At 44.5% G+C, this 19,951-nt stretch overlaps 1 protein-coding gene across 1 annotated transcript in view; it reads right to left on the bottom strand.

Moving 5' to 3' along the window:
* The window catches only part of Aopep (aminopeptidase O (putative)), a 309,373-nt gene that overhangs the window by 212,357 nt on the left and 77,065 nt on the right, over window positions 1-19,951 (bottom strand). The gene's annotated exons all lie outside the window — the stretch shown is intronic.

Here is a 19,951-nt window from a genome sequence, read left to right as displayed (position 1 = left end):
CCCGACACACAAACATGGTCTGGTTTTTGATGAAGGTACAAAGTCAATTCAACAGAGAAAGAATAGTGTTTCAATAAACAATGTCATAAGATCATTAGACAAAACAATGACCTTGACCTAACCTTTATACTTTTCTAAATATTTATTTCAAAATGACGACGATCTAAATATAAAGCATAAAACTATAGCATTTTCAAAAACATAGTAGAAAAATATCTATGGACCTGTGGTTGGGCAAAGAATTTCTACATATGACATTAAAAAACAGTCTATGAAAGATTAATAAACTGGATTTTTTATTTTTAGAGAGAGAGAAAAAGAAAGAAAGAGAGAGATAATTTTTTTTAATATTTATTTTTCAGTTTTTCGGTGGACACAACATCTTTGTTTGTATTGGTGCTGAGGATCGAACCCGGGCCGCACGCATGCCAGGCGAGCGCGCTACCGCTTGAGCACCATCCCCAGCCCCAAATAAACTGGATTTTAACAAAATTAAAATCATCTGCTCAGTGAAAGATGCTGTTAAAAGAATGAAGACAAAGCTATAGTCTGGGAGAAAATATTTGCAAATCACATATCTGACAAAGGACATGCACTGAAAATAGAAAGTGAACTCTCAAAACTCAAGGGCAAGAAAACAACCAACTAAGGATGGGGAAAAGATCTGAATCAAAGAAAATAAGCATATGAAGAAATGATCAGCATCAGTAATATTAGGGAAATGTAATGAGAAAACCACAGTGAGGGACTGGTACGTATCTAAGAGGATGACTAAAAGTTTAAAAGTGACAACTCCAAGTGCTGGCCAGGAGGCAGAGCAAGGGGCTCTAGTTCCCTGATGACACATAACAATGCAAAACTGGTTTGCAAAATAGGAAATTTCTTATAAAGTTAAGCACATATCAGATGACCCAGCAGCAATCCCTCTCCTAGCTCTTTACTCCAGGTAAATGAAAATTTAAATTCACAAAAAAAAACCTAAACATGAATGTGTCTAGGAGCCCCATGCATATCTTAACTTACCTGGCAATTACACACACACACACACACACACACACACACACACACACACACACCAACCTAGCAGAAAAAAAAAAAAGAGACACAGAGAGAAAAGAAATCAACCCAAATGCAGGCAATCTCATCAATACATCTTCTCCTATAGATAAATATCCCTAGGCCCACACCCACCCTGTACCAACCCATCTCTGACCCCAAGATCCCCTGCTCTGGGATTGACTAATTTGAGGGAGAGGGGTATAGAACAAAAAACAATAAAAGAATCTAGAAAATCCACTGACACATCAATCAACTGATCAAAGGAGTCTTTGAAACTGTCCTCTGGAAGAGACACTGGGCACAGACATAAATAAAGAATTGCCTTCCTGCTTCACTGCCTTTCTCTTTGGAATGTTACATGGATACCACTTCAAATGAAGCAAAAAGAAACCAGCTCAGACACTTACCTCTGAACTCTGTTAAAGTCTTTCTCTGGTCTAGTTTAAACAGAAAGAGAACAAAATTTTTACATAAACAGGAATCTCAATGCATTTCTCAGCAAGGCCTTGTACTTCTAAGTCAAGCCACCGGGATAAGCAGGGAACTAACTTGAGACCCTAAGAACCACTTAGACTTCTTTTAAAGGAGACACAAACAGAGGTGACTATTTAATGGTTGAAAATATTCCACGTTCTTTTCCATCAATTACCAGCTCCTCTCCAGTGTTGTTCAGAGTGATAGGAAACACTGGCCAAGGTTGTGAAGGCACAGTCCAGGGCTGACCACAGCTGGGACAGCAGGTGAGCCAAAGCAAAACCCTGACCACACTAATCCTTAGAAAATAAAGTATTCACTGTGTGGGAAACTTCCTCCTGTGTGGCCTGTGGTGGCAGCTTCTTGGTTGGACTCTGGTCCAGCCACTCTATTCTGACTACTCACTTACATACAATATAATACACTAATGGGGGAGAAGACAAGTCATCCAGGATGTTTGTTGAAAAGACCATCCCACCCCTACAAATTAACTTGGCACTTCTTTAAAAAAAAATTTATATATATATATACACACACACACACACATATATACACACATATACACACACACACCTATATATATATATATATATATATATATATATATATATATATATATATATATATATTAGTTGTATTTGGACACAATACCTTTTATTTTATTTATTTATTTTCATGTGATTCTGAGGATGGAACCCAGGCTGGGCCTCGCACATGCTAGGCAGGCCCTCTACCCCAGCCCTTAACTTGGCATTTCTAGGGTCTCCTCCAGGACTCCCCATCATTTTGTTGGTCCTCTTCCTTCTCAAGAGCCCAAGTGACATCTCGCTGCCTGACACATGGAGTATGAATTCCCCATTATGACAAAGTACTCAATCTAGCAACTTATCTCCCTCAAATAAATATTTCAGTACATAGCTCTAAAATGTAAGGACTCTTTCTAGAACAACATACAGTGCCATTATTATGCCTGAAATAATTTAATGACTCCTGAATATGATTGACTATCCAGTCAGTGTTCATAAGTCCTTGGCCAAAGGACTTATGAAGCAGGTCCACATCTTGCTAAGTGTCTTCAAAGTTTTCCTCCTCCTTTCTCTTTCTTTGCAATTTGTTCACTGAAGGAAACTGTCTTCAGCAGTTCCAGACTGCGTGGACTTTGTTCATTCCGTGCCCATGGTGTCCTTCGATTTGTTCCTCTGTGCTTCCTGTAAGCAGCAATCAGATAGGCCTGATTCCCCACTGCCCACCAGATGTCCCCCTGCTCTGTGGCCCTACAGCATCGTTTCTATTGTTTCTCTGTCCTCTGCACTTCCTCTAAGTTGGCAATCAGATCTAGAGGCTTGATCAGGTTCAAGTGGATTTGAGTTGGGAAAGAACATTTCAACAGAGGTTATGTATGCCCCTTTGGAGGCACAAAATGATCATTGCCTAGATTTATTAATTAATTAGGGGTTATAAAAATATTAATAATCTTATTTTATCATCACTTCTTAATTTATTGCTAAAATTCTTCTATAAAGAAAAATTCCCCTTCTCAACAGTTTGATTACATGAGATGCAGCATACATAGAAAAGACAGGCTAAATGCTTCATTCTACTTATTAGTTTTCAAAATAATGAATTAATTCCCTGATACCCTTAAAAGGTGGTGAAAGGTTTATTTTCATTACTCTGAAATCACAGGTTTAAACATATTTAATGTGTTCTGAGCCACTGCAGTTATCATCTTATTGACGTCAAACTGTGCCACTGGGAACCTCTTCAGTGTGCTTTCTGGGTCCTGGGCTGTAGCTCTAGTCATCTTTGATGGCTTCTTTGCTTGCTAGCATGACAAAAAACTCCAGGCACAAGTAGTGCTTTCCTGTTTGAAAACAATAATTTCTACAAGGCGTCATGGTTCTTTTTGGTAAGAAATGGTGATTAGAAACGACAAACGGAGTTATCACTTCTCCTCTGCCTCTCAGTTGTGGCAGGAAGGGTGTGTGGCTCGCTGGCAGAGGGCCCACCTTACGTGCACAAGACCCTGGGTTCCATCCCTAGCACCACAACAATAAGAGTCTCGTAAGTGGCAGGAAGGCTACCTGATGAGTTCACTCAACACCTCCCAGTCAAAGTCATGACTGCAGAGTTTTTACACAGCCGAATCTCATTAGTTTTATATCTGTATTTCCTCACTTGGAATTGTTACTGTGTCATTATGCCATCATCCTGAAATAGTTTGTTTGTTTCGTTTTGCTTTAAACTTTTGGGGCTACTTTAAAAATAACTAGTTTTATAATCATGATCCATATTTACTTGGTTCCAAAATCAAATGTATAAAACAAGGTATGGTTAGGAAAGTGTGGCCACCCTCTTCTATCCTCCACACTATTTCCCCCTTCTACTTGAGGTATTTTTTTTTAATTTTTTGCCATATATATTTCCATCGTTTTTGCTAAATATCTCTACATGCTTCCTTGACGTTGCTCTTTTCACTTGACAATATGGGGCGCATCCCTCTTCACAGCTCTGTAGCGCTCCACTATTCCACAGTTTACTTAAGTTGGCCCAAACTAATGAACATTTGGGTGGCTTCTAGTCCATGGCGCACATCCATCATTCATATTTTTGCTGATGTACCTTTAGAATAAACTCCTAGAACTTGGAGTCGGAGATCTCTTCTATGGCTAGATTCTGTAAATTCCCTCCCAGAAGGTAGACACCATGGAGTGCCTCTGTCCCTGCGGCTCCGCCACGGGAGCACGGTGCTGAACTCCTGGGTCTTGCTCATCTGACTGACGGGTAAAAACTGGCACCTCAGTACAGCCTAGCTTGTGTTCTCCTGCGATGTGCAGAGTCCAGCCCCTTTTCCTAGGTTTGAGGGACATTCCCATCTCTCCCTGTGAACTGTTTCTTCATATCTGTAGCCCATTTTTCTATATGGTCATTTTTTTTTTCTTTTCTGATTTTAGAAGCTCTTTAAATGCCTGAGGTATAAATTACAGTTATATTTTTTCCCCCAATGAGTTGTTTGCTTTGCTTACTTTTTTTTAACATGCACAAGTATTTTGTATTTCATGTGGTATAATGGACCAATCTTCCTTCTACTGGTTCTGGGGTTCGAAACCAGCAGTTTTCTCTACTCTCTGGTTAAAAATGAATTCACCCATGTTCTCTCTAGGACTCCACACAACATTTTAATGATGTCCCCTTCTCCCCCTCAGTTCCTCTTTAAAGGACTCACAAACATCCATCAGGCTCACAGGGTGGAAACAGCTATCTCCCATTTTAAAAGTTGAAATGCAGTGGGCCTCCGAACCCTGGTCTTCCACATAGATGAACCAGGCAGGCAATGCACAGAGACATTCGTAAAGGTGCCATCATGCTTTTCCTTATGGAGCCCACCTGTGCCACCTGCAGTCCCAAGGTCAAATGGTATCCAAGATACCACGAGTGCCAAATGCCAAGAGAGCTAGAGTCAAGCCATTCTACTCCCTCTCTGTTCAGTGAGCAAACAGCAAAGGAAATACAGGTACAAAGTGGGAAGGATTGTCCCCAGAATCAAACCCCATCTGCCAGTGGCCAAGGTGAGCTGAGGAGACTCAAAAATATGTTTTGTGGGTCCTTTAATGGGAGAGAAGAATTTTGGTTGAAATGGCAGCTGTGGCCAGTGGTGCAGGGAAACTCTGCCCAGAGCCCCAGCATGTTGGGCAGGGCCTGCTTTATGAAGTGCATCCAATTTAGGAACGAGGAAACAGCCTTTTGCTTCTCTTTCCAGAGATATCATGTTTCCCATCTAAGACATTTCTTAACAAGCAGGCTTTGGAAGAATGAATGGCTTCCACAACTGCAACTGGTATGTGGTTGGACAATGTCCTCACTTCTTTGGATCTCAAAATAAGGCCACAGAAAGGAACTGACTGCTTTCATACTGAAAAAGTAAATAGATGATATTCAAATATTTGATAAAAATCTAAGGAAATTACCAGGCCTAGCTAACATCCAATATATAAAGCAATAATTTTCATACTGTACTAATATAAGAAATATATATAATAAACAAATATAATTTATTCATATATATACCTACAAACTAATATATAAACTGCTTGCTTTTTAAATAAGCAATCCAGGTAATACTAGTGAAGATTTCCTCATATTATACTTTGATAAGCCCAGCTAAAGAATCTGACTCCTCCAAAAAATCTACCTTATTTCTCAAATTTCTTCACTTTTTTTGCCCCCAAGTTCTGAGACACTGTGATGTCAATGACCGTTCTATTGACTGTTCTATCCCTGGCATCCAGCACAACGCCTGATACAAAATCATGCTCATTTGTTAAATTAAAATAAAAATTTGAGACAAGTGGATATCCACAAGCAAAAGACACCTACCTCACACTATCAGAAAAATCAATTCAAAATGCATAGAAGACCTAAACAGAAGAATGAAAACTACAAAACTCCCAGAAGAAAACTTGAGTGAAAAATCTCTGTGACTTTGGATTAGGCAATGGATTCCTAGACATGATACCAAAAACAAAACAAACAAACAAACAAACAAAAAAACAGACAAATTGTACTCCATCAAAAATAAACCCTTTGGTGCTCCAAAGCATACTATCAGGAAATGGAAGGCCGACACACAGAAGGGCGGAATGAGCCTCATCTTGCACCTGCCCTCTTTCTTCCTACCACAAATACTCTGGGTGCCAACGCCACCCCTGTTCTTCGGCCCCCTTCCCTTGCTTTTGGCTCTGGTCCTTTCTTCTGTTGTTTCTCCTCCTCTTCCCTCTTTTGTGTTTGTTCCTACTTCTGTTTCTCCTCTTTTTTATTCTAGGAAATACAACTTATATTTTTATAAATGGGACTCATTTCCATTTTGCTTTTTTTTTTTTCTTCTTAAAATCACTAGGGAATTTGTCTGAGGGTTCGGGAGCCTGGGTACCAGTCTTCACTCTGCTGCAGGCTGCCCGCCTCTGCACTTGTCCAAGGCTTACCAACAGGCACACACACAAAGTAGGCTTTTGATCCTGCAAACCTAGGCATCCCACTGGGATGAGGATAAATATTTATCTCCATTTGCTTTCTGCTGTTGGGCCTGGTTTCTGGCTTGCTCAATGTCCTATTTGGCCCAATACCAGCCAGGTCAGGAAAAGATCACTCCACAGTTCCAGCCTTGAAAACATGCGGGAAGGGCCTCCAAACAGTTCCCATAGAAATTATAAAGGGTCATCTGAGTCCACCACCAGGGTAAAGGAGTATATAGGGAGAAAAGACTCCCTAAGTTAGAGAAGAAAAGCAAATATAGATTCTTCTCTTATAAGTCTCTTCTCAAACCCTCACCTAAGAAACCTTCTATAGTGTTCTAGAGGGCTGAATTAGTTATCTGATATCAATTATATAATTAGTGATGGCTGCAGTGGAGGAAAAGAGTAAAGGGTTTAAAGTTTCACAGACCAGGGTTTTCAAATCCCAGTTTTGCTACCTATAAGCCAAGCCTCACTCTCCTAATCAATAAAATCAAGATCATAAAAACCTAGGCTACAGAGTTCTGACACCACACAGGCAAAGCTCAGGGCACAGTCCCTAGGACACGAAGCACTGAGTACATGGCATTCTCTCTATACTAATGGAGTTCCAGAGCTTCAGGTCACCGAGTTTCTTGCTCCTAAACCGGAAACCACAGAAAAGAAGAAAAGTTATTTTCTGGGTATAAAATGGAGACCTGGCTCTGAACAGGTCCATCCCTATCTCTTCTACAAACCAAATCCACCATCCATCAACAAGCAAGATCTACCAAAAGCCACTTGTAAGCTCCAGTGGGCATGCTGGGTATAGGTCAGGGGTAAGAGCAGACTCCCCAAGCCGCTGACTTCAACAAGGTGAAGGATGGCTTCTGCGAAGAGCTCAGGGACAGAGAAGTGTGTAGCCCACACTGCTGCCACCCCCGACAGCCCCCGCCACCCCCAGGGTTGGTTCTCCCGCACCACCTTCACTAGTAACATCAGGACCAGCAGGGCTTCTCCCTCCCTTGCTGTCTCACCCACCCCCACCATCCCATCATCACAGCATCTGTAAGAGCCCGGCCACTGGGAGAGAGTGGCTAAAGGGTAATGTGCCTAGCAAGAGGCCTCAGGGAAGGTTTTATTTGCAGAACTTTGAAATCACCTGTGTAAACTGTGTCACACCCATCTCGGCGTGTCCCAGAAGCCCCAGCTAACAGCGTTGAACTGGAAAGACTCCTCGAAAGGCAAACTCCCTCCCAGATCTTTCCTACCTATGTGGATCCAAAGAAGGGACACAAAACAAGGGTTGGAAGAAGACACCCCCACCCCGCGACTCCCAAGTGGGTCTCTTATACAGCTCAAGTGGGTCCCAGCACGTAGGGCCAAAGGGCAAAGGCCCAGTGAGGCAGGAGGGCAGCCATGGCCTCAGGAGGAGGGGCTGGCCATACCTCAGTCTGGCTAGAGGCTGCAGAGCACTTTGTGGCCAGCAGTTTTGTGACAAAGAACTTGAAACCCACTGGCAAAGCACCTCTGCCAACAGTCCGCAGGAGGCTCAGGTCTGGGGAGGCCAAGGGGAAGCATCTGCTGGGCATCTGAGGCCTGTTGCCATAGGAAAGCTGCAACCATATCCTTTTAGAATGGCTCCCACAGGCGTGTTGCTGCATTTTCCTCTGAAGACATAAAAATATCTAATGACCTTGTCCACATTAAAATAATAAGGGTCACAAGTTTTTGCTCCAAAAAGCAGTTACTTTTATTTTCTTGCATCCTTGTAACTTAACAAATTATACACAGCTAAACTGAATTTTTAATTATTCTCTTTAAAAAAAAAAGACTTTTTAAAAACTAAAGGTTATTCCTGGGTCTAGAGCTATAGACCTGGCATGGGTCTATAGCTAGAAGCACATTTTTATAGCTAGTTATAAACCCCTGAAATATGAGTTTATACTGGAAAAGCTGAAGCAGCCTTAACTCTAGCCACACCAGTGGGCGCCACTTTAATTACATTCCCCGAATCGAATAAAACAGTCTCTCTTCTAAGGTAGCATCACAAAGAACCCCATTAACTCTCCAATTACTAACCCAGGAAACAACATTCTCTAGAACTCATGCCAAGAACAAAAGAACCCTGCATGCTCCAACTTCAGAACCTGAACTGGGCTTCCAAGTGCAGGCGGGCCCGCCTCTGAACAGTGTTTACTTCACTATTTAAAGTAAGCGCCCTCTTGGCCAGGCTCACACAGGACTGTTTGTTTGGGCTGGGGATGGGGCACAGTGGTAGGGTGCTGCCCATCCAGCTTGAGGCCCTGGGTTCCATCCCCAGCATGGGCAGGGGGAGGGACAAACTACTTGTTTAACAAATAAAGACGTGTGTTTCCTGGAGTGTTTCTAATTGGGATCTGAGATCCCACCTCCTGAGGAATCCCCACAGACGGTTCTGCCGCCCTCTTCTCTCCAGGGCAGGGAGGGACTGATGCTCCAGAGAGGGTATTTGCTTCAGAAGGGCCAGAAGGGCCAGGCTAGACAAATGGCTGGTGTCCTAGGACGCCTCCATCATGCTGTCAGCGGGAAGGAGCTGAGGAGGGTCCAAATGAGATCCAGCAGGACTCATAAACTGAGCCATTCAGTAGGAAAGCGAATTCTAAAAATAGTAACCTGGGGAAGCCAGCCCCCTCCTCTCCCACTTCTCCCTCCTATCTGCAAGGCAGCCCCTTCAGTGGGCCACAGCAGGGCCACAGCCCTGTTTCCAAAGCCACGCTAACATCTTGGGAAACGCCAGGGCAAAAACCAAAGATTCTTTGGCTGGGTGTGTAATATAAAACTTGAAGTTGTTCCTGTTAAATAAAAACAGCCATGTTAATTTTGGTGCCATTAAAAACACAGGAAAATGCTGTTGCCAAATGGAAAAGAAATGAAAAAAAAAAAAAAAAAAAACTCTTACCAAATGGGAAGCAGTTGTATTTTGCAGACTGGAGAATGGCTGGAGAACGGCTGCGCAGGAGACTAGAGAGCAGGACTGGAGGAGGAGGAAGAAGGCCTGCTTCCTCTAACTCTTGCCCTCCATTAAGGCAAAAAAAAAAAAAAAAAAAAATGCAACCCTGATTCCCTCCAGGAGACACAGACCCACCCTGTTCTGTAAATAACAGTAACAAGACGTTTTTTGTGCTTGGGCCACCAGCTCCTGATTCCGCCCTTCTGCAAATGCTCTCAATAACACACTCCCCTGGTTTACAGATTAACGGAGCTGCACAGCAAGGGGGTTGTGGGGAGTGGGAATAATTTTGAGCAGAATTTTTCTCTTCTAGCTGCATCTCTGTTCCCAGCAGTGTTTCCAAGGCCTCTAGAGTGCTGAGGACAGTGCACATCAAGCTCCATGTATGAGGATGGCTACAGTCCCTCCAGCAAGCCTCCGAGACCATCCTTGGCTGACGAGGACATCTCTGGGTATCCAAAAGGAAGGGGCTGTGCTGCCACAAAGCAATCAAAAAACCAGAGAAAGACAGAAGGAAAGTTAAAGACCAAGACTCTTGAAACCCTCTTTTGAGGAGTTTGAAGAGATTATGGAACATTAATTTTGTTGTTGTTTTACCGCTAAAAAATGTGTTGTGAGAGGGTTTTTCCTAACTGCCATTTTAATTTTGATGAAACTGTGATCTGGAGAAATCAATGAGATATCTTTGGCAAAAAGTGAAATAAATTTCACTCTCCATTGCTTTGCTTTAACCTTTCTTTCTTCCATTCAATACACAGTGTCTTCTCACATCAGGGACTATGCCATAGCTGGCTGACACACACTTCAGATTCGTATGAGTATCTTTCAGAGGCAGTGCTGGTTTTGTTCCAAAGGTATGGCTTCCACTAACTGACATCTCCCAGATTCTCAATGATAGCAACGAGCACATGATAGCCCTGAACTTGAATCAAAATCCAGGTTGGGTTTCTGTAGGACTGAAGTTATTGTGAAATCCTGGTGAATCCTTCGAATTTGGAAAAATGGATCCTACCTAAAAGTTCACTTTCCTAGACAGCGGGACCTGCTGTTCACTCTGAACCTCCCCTCCCTTCCCTTCAGCCTGGCATGGAAACCCAGGGGAAAACCAAGGGAACCGTGGCCACGATCCTGCAGAGGGTCCCAGGGCCCAAACACCCAGCATCTCACCAGTTAAGAGACCTCAGCAGATCCTCCAATCAAGACAGGAGGCTCCTGAGGGGCTGAACTAGAATACAAAGAGACTCTGAGAATTCTGAAAAGCAGTTTAATAAGATTAATTTCCAGGGGCTGGGGATGTGGCTCAAGCGGTAGCGCGCTCGCCTGGCATGTGTGCGGCCAGGGTTCGATCCTCAGCACCACATACAAACAAAGATGTTGTGTCTGCCAAAAAACTAAAAAAATAAATTAAAATTAAAAAAAAAAAAAAAGATTAATTTCCAGGAACACACACTGACCAGCCTTAAGTTGTGATAACTTGGTGGTGCAAGGGTCTAGAGAGCTAACATGATCTTTTAACAGAAAGCAAGTCAGCTGCCCAGCACAGCTGTGAGGGTTAACACACCACGATTCAGTGATAGGTGAATGAGATCACAGCCCCAGAGCTGAGTAGCTCAGACCACAGCTTCACAGTCAGAGGCAACCTGGGCCCAGCTTCAGCTAGAACCTGGCGAGATACAGAAGCATTCTTTTCTCAGTTTCCTCCTCTGCAGGATGCCCACAATAATGGCCTCTACTGTAGAGACTGACTGGCTTTAAATGGACCAACACATGAAGTGCACCCAGCACAATGCCAGGCCCAGCGTCCAGAGTTCAATGCAGTGGCTTCTGCAGTGACTAGGAAGGAGACCTCTTTCGGCTTCCTGGGTCTGGTTTTGGGCTTTTCAACTTCTATGCAGTGAAGAGAATTAGAAAGTGACCTAGCAGAAAGCAAATAAGATGACTACACAATCAGCAAAAGAAGCTACAAAAAAAGGAACCCCAAACTAATGAGTTTATCTAGCCCAGAAAAGAAAAAGCTGAAAGGTTTAATAATAAAGCAAATAAACAAAAATGCATTATTCAGCATGGGGCCATCAGCTATTCTGCTGCTGGAATCAGGCAGAGAAGGAAGGAGCTTTTTGCTACAAGAGGAGCAGGGTTAGCCATAAAAGAGAACTTTCTTCCCCTTGTAAAAAGTCATTTTTCCTGGTTTTAGAGGCCAGACAAGCCCAAGTCTGATTCCTAGGGACTCCTGTTCCACTTGAACGCACAACAGGGATGGCCTTCCAGCTGCTGCAGCTTCTAACGGCAGTACCATATCTTAAAGGCCCCAGTTCCTTCCAGGATATGGGGGCCACTCCCCTCACTGAGCTTTGTCTGGCTTCCTCTTTGTGGCAAGCACCCTGCCAGACCAGTGTGGGGATCACTACATTCTCTGTGTGTCCGTAGCAAATAGCTGAATGCTGTGTGTGTGTGTGTTGTACACACACAGTACAGGGTCCTATGGCTCATGGTAATTCTGTATATACAAAATGGCTGCCCTTTAGAGATTAAAAATAATAATAATAATTTGCTATGCTGGTAAAGAACATTTTCTGAATTAGTTCCTTAGTGTCATGCCTCATTATGGTTGAGATAAATCATATCTATTGCTTGCCTCCCATTGATGTCACTGAAAAAAAATTAGATTAGTCTGGCCAATGTGAAACCATAATGGGGTAGCAGCTTAGGCTCTGCCTACTGTTTAAAATTGAATTTTAGCTGATCTATTCTAGAATTGCACAGGAGGTGGCATTAGGATGCTCAACTGAGTCTTTAAAACACATTTCAGCAACACGGCCCCATCTCAGTCCATTCATTCATCAAGGAGTCTGGAAATTCAGACACAGTTAGTTGTTTCCATAACCACTACTTTCCACTTCCCTTTCTGGCATTTCATGAACTTTTTCTTCATTCAGATCACACTTGGGTTTCTGCCCAAGTCTAAAGATTAAAACCATCAAAGTCGCAGTCTTCTCAACATCCTCCATTTAAGAAAAGAAACAGCATTAGCCTTCCCCTTTGTTTCGGAAGCCTGGTGGCTGGTCTTCTGGCTGGGGCCCTGGGCACCTCCAGCTCACTTCTGAGACTGCAGGCCTTATACCAGTCAGCTCAACTCCCTCAAAACCAGGGCACCACCTAAATAAATAAAACCAACGGTCTTAACAGTATAAAATAGCACTTCTTAATGCTGATATTACATGTCAGATATACTGGTTTATTTAAAAGAGAGAGAGATCCTTTTTAAATTTTCAAAATTAATGAGAATAGGATGAACACAACTTTATAGTTGTTAAAATTAGCAAGATCCCTGGAAGATCAGACTTCTATTGTTATTAGATGTGTATGGGGGGGACCTCAAGAAATGCATTTTGACCTGAATCAGAGACCATCTGGTGGTTTTATTCTACAGCTTTCATTATTTTCTGGGGAAGAAAATTTAACGTAAGTATTTAAATAATTAAAGTTCAAGCTTCAGCCTTGAAGGAAGACTAAAAAATTATACATGCTGCTTCCTTAAAAAGCTCCTTTGGTGAAGTGAGAAATCCTTTTTGAATGATCTGCGTAATCTGGACTCGATTCTTTGTGACAAGCCCTTCTCATTGTCTTTTTAAACAGTAACTCATCAAACTTATCTTATTTCTCCCCAGAGCTATAGTTTTAGAGAACTGTGGGCATTCTGGGTTGGTAAAGACTGTAGAGTTGGTGATTCATGCTAATAAGCAACAAATGTTATAGGTTTTGACCTATGAAACTATCAAATTTCTCTTAGCCTACCAGATTAAAGAACCAATACTTGCTAAGGACTTGACATGTAGCCATCCAGACACATCTGCTGCACATAGAAGTCCAGAGGTGAGCAGGTGAGTAGCAGTTTACAAGCAAGGGACTGAACCCAGGGTTCACCACAGGCAAAGGCAGAACCAGTATAGACCCTGGTCTTTCCAGTCTGCACTTCAGGCTGTGTCCTAAGGGGTGCAGGTGTGCTTGGTTGCCTGGGGCACACCCTGGCCGAGATCACAACCTGTGAGTGGGCCTGTGTCTCTGCCAGGAGCTCAAACCACATTAGGACCCACCTGCTCTGCACCTTGGCAGCCAAGAGTTAAGAAGCTCAGGCCCTGAACTCTCTGTTAGCTCCTGCTGGGACGCCACCCATGTGATAAGCAGCTGAGCAAAAAAGCAAAGCTGCCCTTCGTGGCGGGTGGAAAATTATGGCAGGGCAGGGCAGAGAGACCTCTCTGGGCAGCAGGGATTCCTGATCTCAACACAAGTGGCCAGAACCTAGCCAAAGCTTGCCTTCAAAGAAGCTGCAGGGGGAAGCTAGGGCTGTGGCTCAGTGGTAGACCATTTGCCTAGCAAGTGTGAGGCACTGGGTTCAATCCTCAGCACCACATAAAATAAATAAAACAAAGGTATTGTTTCTATCTACAACTAAGAAAAAAATTTAAAAATAAATCTTAAAAAAAAAAAAAAGAAGAAGAAGAAAAAGCAGCTGCAGGGAACCTTTGACATTGGGCCACAGAAGACCTGGGGTTTGTTTGTGAGGATCAAACGAGAGCACATCTATCCAGAACATTCAGAAAACTGCAGGTGATCGCATCATTAAAGTATCTGAAGGCCAGAAGGAAAAAGAGCCAGGCATTGTCTGATTTAACCAAGGCCACCAACTTGGGTTGCCAGTCCTAAAATTTAATTGACACTTTTGTTTGTAGAAGGGAAAAAGAAGTGCCCCTTGTAAATTAGTCAAGACTGTGGGTATAAAGAACAGCAAGAAACCTGATGCAATCATTTTCCCCATTCATTTTCTGGGCCAGAGTCCTTGTTTGAAGGCTCCAAGGCCTTGGGAAGGGCAGGAGCACACAAGAGAAGACCACTTCTCTCCCTCATTTCTGCTCTTCTACATTCCCTGAGACCAGAATCTTCCAGGCAGCAGGAACAGTCCAGTCCTCATACCACAGTATCAGCCTCCTCTGCTCCTCCTCCCACCTGCAAATCCCAGGAAGAGCTTGTGCCAAAAGTCACACAATAAGTTTCCAAGACAGAGGTGATTCCAAGGGCAGGTGGGTATAAAAGGTAAGTGGTTTGCATCCCTTTCAGGGAGAAGGGATGCACTGCCGTGGCCTGAGAAGGTTCTCGGGCTCTGGGGAGAGCGGGCTGAAAAGCACTGATCTTCCCCCGAGTCAAATCTCTGCAAGATGCCTAGGGACCAGGCAGGGACAGTCTCCCTCACGTGGCTTCTGTGAGTTGACTGAATAACGGTCACAATGCTGGTGGTGGTGGCGCCCACTGGAAAGGTAAGTATACCGATCTGAGCCAATGTCTCTGACTCTGGAGGAAGAATTACAGAACGAGAAATAGACATTCGGTTTTGAGAACAAGCACCTTCTCATCTCTACCTTTAGAAATACAGTACAGGGCTTCTTCAACAGATTAGGGCCTTAAACACAGAGGTCCAGAAGGAAGTAAGCGTCCCCTGGATAAAGTCATCATTTGTATCCTCAAATAACTTGAAACTACCCGGGCACTGGTAGGTACCAGGCTAAATCAGCAAGTTTCTTTCATCCATCCATTAATTTTTCCCCACCCCAACTTCCTGGCACAAGCACACAGTAGTCAGCTTTTCATTCATATGACAATTACCTGAGAACAACTTACAGGAGGAAAGACTTATTTTGGTTCATGGTTTCAGAGGTTTCAGGACCTGGTTGGCTGGCTCTAATTTTGCTCTGGACCTGAGGTGAGGCAGAACATCATGGCGGAGGAAATCTGCTCAGCTCATGACAGCCAGGAAGCAGAGAAGGAAATAGAGGAAGGAGCCAGGGACAAGATATGGTACCCAAAGAATACCCCCAATTATTGGGTGTGGGGGAGACCTTGCCTTTTGGTTTTATCTCCCCCATCAGGTTTCTCCCTGCTGAAGTTAAGTTTCCATCTCCTGAGAAGAACATCACGTAATCCCTTACCCACTCCCCTCCTCTCCAAAGGGCGCCAAGCCGAAGGGCGAGGGCGCCAAAGTCAAAAGTTTTCTCAACTAATCCCCACAGGACACAGTGTCCACTGGCCCATTCCTGAGTCACCCTGCCAATCAGCACCCGCCAGGTCCAAAACAACCCTTCCTAAGCTGAAGCTTGCAGGCTCACACTGATGCTCTCTGCCTCTTCTTTTCTTCCCCTTCGGGCAGCCCCCCAATAAAATCTCTTGGTTGAATTTCAATCTCAGGTGAGTCACTGGCCTTTCATTGATGACCTACTTCCTCCAACCACGCCCTACCTGCTTACAGTTTCCAGCACCTCCCAGGAGTCCATTCAGCTATGAATGGATTAACCCACTGATGAGGTTAGAGCCCTTATGATCCAGTCACTTTCCATAGGTCCCACCTCTGCACTGGGGACTAAGCCTTCAACACCATAATAGTCACTAAGAGCCAGGGAAAGACTAAGTTCAAGACCGCAAATTCAAACATATGCAAATGACATAATCCTGAACCTCAAAGGAGTAGTCAGAATAAGCCCTGAAGATGTCTCCCCAGACAACACTCAAGATGAAAAAGTGCCACTTTAGGGGAACAGGCACAAGGGTCAAGGTAGGCTTTCTGGGCCCAACTTTGTGCACTGCCCAGAGGACTAGAGCCTAAGCCCCCTACCAGGCACTGCACCCTGTTAAGCTCTGGGGCCCAAAATCTCCACATTGCTTGCAGGTCTGCAAGGAGGTATCAAGGCCAGGAACAAAGTTTAGTGTAAAGCCAAATAGAACGGGTGGGGTAGAGCAGGGAGGGCTCATCAGGAGTGGAAGGAGCAAAGGGAGGGATTGCAGATAAAGGGTGTGGGGGAAGGGATGGTAAGGCCAAGTAAGGAGAGAAATCAGAATTAAATGAAAACAGCATTTGTAGCTAGGCCCCTCTCGGTAAAGTCCTGCCATGCATGCATTAACCCTCCATCAATGAAAACAAAGCCCAGGGACCTGCTGGGGCACAGAAAGCTTAAGGGATATAATATCTTCCAGGTGGGTGTGCCCAGAAGCACAGAGGTGCTTGACAGGTCGTTTAAAACTGACTGTCAAGGTCAAAACAACACCACCTGCAGGCACAACTGAAAGGTCTTCATCCATCCCACCCCCCCTCCTGGTTCTCGGTTGTTGTTTGTTTTAAACCAAAGCACAGTTTGAACTGCAGACAAGCCTGACAACTGCTCAAACACGTGTACGTGCAACTTATTAGTGCACAAATGGAGAATATCTGGAGGCTAAGAGCCAGAGAAGCAGGGAGCCGACAGGTTAGTCACTGGCTAGGCAGTCACAGGAGGGGTATGAGCCATAAATTGCTGGGCTGAAGGAAGAAGACCTGCTCCCAGTGACTACCTGAGAATGCAGTTTTGCACCGAGGGTGCGGTGCGCAGAGCAGAGGCAGGATTATTGTGAAAGGAAGGAGCCCTGCCTTTGAGATGTTTATTTTGCATTAACTAGAGAGGTAAGAGAGGCCCCTTCTAAAACTTCTGCTTGGGGGCCTAACATTTAAATGCCTACTGATGCCTAGGTGCTGATGGAGTAGAGAGAATCTCAGCCTCATCATCTAACTAGCTCTTGCATCAAAAAGAAAATATATGAGTATGTTAAATTGCTGAACAAAATTGAATCACCCCCCGCTGTACAAAACAAAAAATTAAATCAAAGAATGTGAGGGCTCTAGGACACTAAATTAACCCTTTGCTTAGGACAGGGAGGCCCAGCAGCTTTCCAGGGAGCCCTTAGCTGTGATGGGGCGCAGGTCCCGGAGCACAGCAGCGGGCAGGAAGCACAGCCAGGCAGCTTCCCTCCCCCACTCACTAGTGCACCTCAGCCTCTCTCCTCACCTGAGAGAAGGTGGCAGTGTGTGGGGTCTGGGAAGCTTTCCAGTTGGTCCTTCCCTGACAGAGACACCCTGCACATGTCCCACCTAATACCACGCAATCCAATCTCTGAGCAGGATTGCCTAGAGATGGGCTGTTACTCTAGATGCCAAGACCCCACCCCAAATCCACTCAACCAGGAGTTACCACAGTGGGACCTAGGCAATTGCAGGAATCCCAAGGCACAAAACAATTTACTGGAATAAAGGAAGGAAGTGACAAAATTTATTTGTGTAATTATTTTTCTCCTTTTTAAATTTTCTATTTTTGTGTTTTTAGTGTACCTAATACATTAACACCAAACTAAAGTCATACAACTTACACATAAATAAGTATGGATACACAGAGCAAGCCATTATTAAAAAGGCATGCGCAACCAGAGAAGCCAGGGGCTCCCTGAGCTGAGCTGGGAGTCTCCTAAGAAAAGGCCTGTGATGGCTTCCTTGAGCCTTTTACCCACAGAGGTCCTTGGTCGCCACTGACAGCAGGAGAAGGGAACCCCATGGCCAGTTCCACAGTGCACTCCCAGGGAGTTCTGAACAGAATCATTTCCCAAAATGTGATCTGATGAGGTTCCCCCACCCCATGAAACCTTCATCATAAAGCGGGGATCCCTGGGCAAAACAGTTGGGGAAATACAGCTTAGCTGGGGGAATGTCTGGCTCTGGCTCCGAGAGGCACAGATATACCAGGATATTAAATCAGATAATAAAAATATTAAAAGCTTTCTCAGAAGCCCTCCAGTCAAGAACCTCTTTTAACTTTGTTTAATTCATTCATTTCCGAAACTAATTAACCCCCAGTTCTTTGCCCCCACATTATTAACATTCCACAAAACTAGTCTCCCTTGCAACCCACTCCATACTTTCCTGACTGAGGCTGAAGGGCTCACACTTTCTGTGGCCACGGCTTCACCAGCATGCATCACACCTGGGCACGGTGTACATCCACTGAACGAACTTGCTGTGCCCATCCATCCTGTCCCCACTGCCAGCTTTCAAGGCACATTCAGAAATGGCACAGGTATGAAAAAAAAAAAAAAAAAAAAAAACAGAAACTGCAGCTGACTCATAAAGGAAGGCACCATCCTTGGGCTCTCAGGGCAGTCTCTTAAAGGACACAGTTAAAAACTAGGATCTGCCACCCATGGTTCCCAACAACTGAGCCAGGTGGCCTCGGAGGCACAAAGGCTCAAGAGTCCGTCACCAGGCTTTCAAGGGCACCCCTCCTCCTTGCTGTCCCAAGTCTTGGCAGGGGAACCCAACTGTGCCACCCACACTCTTCTGAAATGAAGTTCCAAGATTCCTACTTTCTGGTGAGAAACGGGGAGGAGGTTATTTTCAGCATGCTAACTGGGAAGGTGAAGGGCAGCTCTGGGTTCTTCAATGACTATGGATTTGACATTCTATCTTCTGGGAGAAATGTCTAAGCTTTCTGAGGAGTCACCTCTATAAATAGTATGGTTAGTTAACCAAGAAACAGAACATGTTCTACTCTGAGCTCCACTTTGGAGTTAAATCAGGGTGGATTTTGGCATTGTACCCTCAAATTCCACATAGTAATCAACCATTTTTAAAAGGAGCCTTTCCTTACATCTGCGGCCTTTTACTATAAACAAGTGAAAACTTCTTTTTAAGAAAAGGTATCTGAGATACTTGCTCAATTCATATTAGGGGTAGGATGAAGCATCAAGGAATTCCTCATCCATTTTATGCAAACGGGCCTCTGTGGCAGGGACCGAGCCAGTCTGTTCTAGCTGCACGGTGGCTGCACCACAGCACACACAGGCCTTGCTCCTGCACAGTAGAGCTGCTCAAGCATCAGGCCCGGCTGAAGGACGGTTTCTGGAGCTGGGTTCCGCCCCAAAAGGAGTCCATCCCGGAAGGAAACACACAACTCCACACAAAAACCTCCACACACCGGTCAGAAGCCAGCCCCAAAGCTGGCCGCCCTCGCTTGCTTAGCGTCATGGTCTAGGAGTAAAAGCCTACAAGATGAGGAATATTTCAATTTAGGCACTTTCTACATTGACGTACATGGTCCTTTTTCACCCAGGGTGTGTGTGTTCTGTCCGGGATTATGCTCCTGAGGCTTCTGTGGAGAGATGAATGGGAAGGGAAAAGCCTTTCCTCTGCAATGGAAAAATGGCCAGGTGGTGCCAGCTGCCCGTGCCAAGCTCAAGGACTGGAAGAGACTGGCTGCCCATGGTGACATCAACAGAGAGGGAAGACTACACATGCAGGTGGAGGGACAGTTGCTTCGGGAAGGCCTTTCAAAGCCTGCCAGCTTCCCTTGAAAGACAGCCCTACAGTGTTCTCTGAAGGTAGGTCTGTCAATCAGTGCGTGGAGAACAGTTCAAAAGACACACAATACTTGAGCGCAGTCGTTCAGGGTGAGGAGTCATGGCTGATGATGATCAAATGCTACTTCTGGATCTGACAAGCAGCAGAGCTGCCTGATGGCAAGATGATGAGCCTGCCTGTTACTCAACAGAAATGAGAGAGCCTGGCTCCACGTGCCCATAGCACCCACGG

The sequence above is a fragment of the Urocitellus parryii genome, chromosome 13 (genome assembly GCF_045843805.1).
Source record: "Urocitellus parryii isolate mUroPar1 chromosome 13, mUroPar1.hap1, whole genome shotgun sequence".
Classification (NCBI taxonomy): domain Eukaryota; kingdom Metazoa; phylum Chordata; class Mammalia; order Rodentia; family Sciuridae; genus Urocitellus; species Urocitellus parryii.
This window is presented reverse-complemented; position numbering and strand designations above follow the sequence as displayed.